Raw genomic sequence first — 4,119 nt, 5'->3', positions numbered from 1 at the left:
CTCATGGCTCTCCAGTGGCCTCTGTTGAGCTCCATAATGAGTTTGTGAAGGAAGTGAATATGCTGTTCTGTACCTTCACATTTTACAAGAACTTTAGTCAGAGATTACAGTTCATAACCAGACAGTCAGATTGTGTCTACTGACTCTGCCTATACGCTGCACAACTTGAAACTTATTGCACACAGCTCACAGGACTGGCAAGTTGAGAGTGCATTTAAAGGAGAATGGAAATGTGCAGAGAGACAGATACAAATAGATAACTATAAGTATTTATGCAGTAGAGAGAATGGATCCAAGAAGATCAGAGGAAGGGTCCAGGGAACATTTTGTAGGATGAAAAGATGAGATTGCAGCAGAGTTTACATCATTAGTTTCAGAGAAGAATGATCTGAGGGTGTATTAGGGAATAAAAGAAGGTGTGTAGGGTGTGTGTGGTCTGGCATGAAGGATATTTTGTTAAATGGTGTAGATTTTGTCTTTGAAATAGATGGTAAATTCATGGGTTGTGATAGAGGAAGAGGGGAGGTGGACAGAGAAACTAGTGGAAGGTGGCAAAGAGACTATGGGGGTAATTCTGAGTTGATCGCAGCAGGAACATTGTTAGCAGTTGGGCAAAACCATGTGCACTGCAGGGGAGGCAGATATAACATGTGCAGAGAGAGTTAGATTTGGGTGTGGTGTGTTCAATCTGCAATCTAAATTGCAGTGTAAAAATAAAGCAGCCAGTATTTACCCTGCACAGAAACAATATAACCCACCCAAATCTAACTCTCTCTGCACATGTTATATCTGCCTCCCCTGCAGTGCACATGGTTTTGCCCAACTGCTAACAAAGTTCCTGCCGCGATTAACTCAGAATTACCCCCATTGATCTTAGAAAACTGGAAGAATATGACAACATTTCACTAAGTCATTCTTTTTGGCCATGAAAGATGCTTTGTCAGTTTAGGGCAGGACTGTGAGTGCAGTAAATATTTATTATAAATATTGAATTTTTTGTCATCAAAATAATCTAATGCAATATGTCAGTGGTTCCCAAACATTTCTGAATCATGGCATCCTAGGGGATCAGATTTTTCACGGCACGCCTAGGCCAAAAGTTTCTTACTGAGAAATTTAGAAAGAAATATTAAATTAAGTAAGTTGGGTTTATATGTCATCCTTTGGTTCAATTGTGTGGTGAGGAATAAGATTTGCTTCTGTTTGTCCACATGTGTTGTGATTTGCAGCAACCAGCACTGGTTTCGCCTATTACATTGACCATAAATATTTTGAATTGGTCCTGGACCACCAATCCAAGGCACCCCTGCAAGTGTCCCGAGGCCCTCCAGGGTGCCACGTCACACAGTTTGAGAACCACTGCAGTATGTAGTAAGACAGGCATGTCCAAACTGCGGCCCTCCAGCTGTTGATAAACTACATATCCCAGCATGCCCTGACACAGCTTTAGCATTCTCTGACAGCAAAACTGTGTCAGGGCATGCTGGGATATGTAGTTTCACAACAGCTGGAGGGCCGCAGTTTGGACATGCCTGAAGTAAGAGAAGTACTAATTTTAGCCAACTAGGCACATGTTTGAGCAGCACTGTTTATGGCTAAAACATTGTTTCATGTTTATTTGCTACTGTATTTTCCTTTTAGCTAACTTTTTTGTTTCCTGATTTGTAAATTCCAATGACCTATTTTTTACATGTAAACTTTACAAAGGGTGGGGGTTTTGTCCAAAGGGTATAAATACAAGTATGTGGTTTGCACAAATTTATTTAAAGGAGATTCATTCTTAAAGTGTATCTGTCATGCAACACTGAATAATCTAACTTTAACAGAATTGCCTAAGCAAAGTTTAATTGCAATTTACAGTAATTAACACACCAGTCTTGAAAATATACAATATTTGCACATGCCTGCCCCTTCTCTCTCTAATGTAAAATTGCTGTTGCCTTGGGCTTTCATAGAGGTCTAGTTGCTGTGTAAATCTGTTCATATATTTGTCCAGGCCAGCCATAATCTGGTCAGCTTCCTACACTATAATATCCTCACAAAAAATGGATCAGAACTAGTAATTAGCTATTGCCATTACATAGGATGATCACATTCTCATTAATACTCATAAATAACTTATACTAATATAATTCTATACAGCTAGATATACATACATACATATATATTCCAAACTCACACATCTCTAAAATATATATATATATATATATATATCTACTATATAAAAGCGAAAATCTGTCCTTCTGTCTTTCTATACAAATCCACTGTTTACAAGCGAAGATCATGAAATTTTACTACTGAGCATATTAAAATACGGCGGAGGCAACTAAAACAATTAGAAATCCCTAGCACCCCTGGGGGGGGGGGGGGGGGGGGACAGCAGCACAGAGTATATCAGGAGACAGTATAACTCCGGAATTGCTGAAGCAATGTACTCAAAAATTGGTACACATATGCCTTACAATCTGGAAACAAACAATGTAGTGGGAAGACACCACTAGCACCCCTAGGGGTGAGGCAGTAGCGCTGAGTATTTCAGCAGACAGCATAACTCTAGAATGCCTGCAGCAATTTACAACAAACTTGGTACACAGGGCCGGCGCTACCATTAGGCAGCTTTAGGCAGCTGCCTAGAGCGCCGGCCGCTGGAGGGCGGCCACTACTGTGTCCCTACAACCCACAGGACCATTATTTTAATTATATATATATATATTTTTTTGCGTGGTACGGAGGGCAGGGGGGATTGGAGATGCAGAAGCTGCCCGCCCCCTCACCAGCAGCAGCCGCCCGCCCCCTCACCAACAGCAGCACCAATCACGCGGTTATGGAGCTGGGGGCAGTAACAAGAGTAGTGCCTCCCCACCAGTAGGAACAGTGCTTACCCAGCGGTTGGCAGTGGCGTAACTACCACAGGTGCAGGGGATGCAACTGCTATGTGGCCCCGGCTAACTCCATGGCCCGCAGCTCCCCTGCACCCAGTCACACAGAGAACAAGAGACAGGCTGAGGCTGCTCAGGCACACTGTCCGCGGCAGTACTAGCAGAGAAGGGGAGAGCCGTAGTAAGGGGGCGTGGCCATATGCAAAGCATTGCCTATTCACTGGCCAGATACTGTACCTGATGCTCCTCTGTAGTAGCCGCCGAAGCCCCGCCCACCCGCGGCTCCTGGTGCCCCGCCCCCATTTTGGCTGAAGTCCTCCCATTCACCCTCCAGTAACTGTTGGGAACCCTGGGCAGTGGGCACTGAAATTATGAGAAAAGGGCAGCTGCAGGGGCTGGGCTGCCTACAGGAGTACCAGAAATACCAGGAAGAAAAATGCATGGACACAGGGCAGCTGTCACCATCTGTGAGGTGAACTCTGCATGCATCCAGAGGCGGAACTACCGGCAGTGCAGGCAGTGCACTGCACTGGGGCCCGCCTCTGTCCAGGGGCCCAAGCATGTAATGAGTCAAACTGACTCATTACATGCCGCTGTGCGCTGCAGGCAACCGCTGCCCGCAGCGCACAGCCGCCCGGAGATAGGAGCTGAGCAGCGGTACAGACGGGGGAAGGAGGAGGGAGCCGGAGGACGGAGCCGCAGCAGCGCTTTGTTACTGGTGGAGGCGCTGCTGCTGCTGCTCCTCTGCTTCCCTATAGGCTGTCTTCCGAGAACAGCCTATAGGGAAGCAGAGGGGCAGCAGCAGCAGCGCCTCCACCAGTAACAAAGCGCTGCTGCGGCTCCGTCCTCCGGCTCCCTCCTCCTCATTCTCTACTGCCCGGGAATCGTCGTCTGACGCAGCTGCACCGAGGAGCCTGAGGGTAAGTATAATTCTTCTTTCTTTCTTTCTTTCTTTCTTTCTTTCTTTCTTTCTTTCTTTCTTTCTTTCTTTTTCTTTCCTTCTTTCTTTCTTGTGCCTGCCTGCCGCAATGTGTAAAAAGGGGGGACTACCTGCCGCAATGTGTAAAAAGGGGGGACTGCCTGCCGCACTGTGTAAAAAGGGGGGACTGCCTGCCGCAATGTGTAAAAAGGGGGGACTACCTGCCGCAATGTGTAAAAAGGGGGGACTGCCTGCCGCAATGTGTAAAAAGGGGGGACTACCTGCCGCAATGTGTAAAAAGGGGGGACTGCCTGCCGCAAT

Source organism: Pseudophryne corroboree, chromosome 4 (assembly GCF_028390025.1).
Source record: "Pseudophryne corroboree isolate aPseCor3 chromosome 4, aPseCor3.hap2, whole genome shotgun sequence".
NCBI classification, from domain to species: domain Eukaryota; kingdom Metazoa; phylum Chordata; class Amphibia; order Anura; family Myobatrachidae; genus Pseudophryne; species Pseudophryne corroboree.
This window is presented reverse-complemented; position numbering follows the sequence as displayed.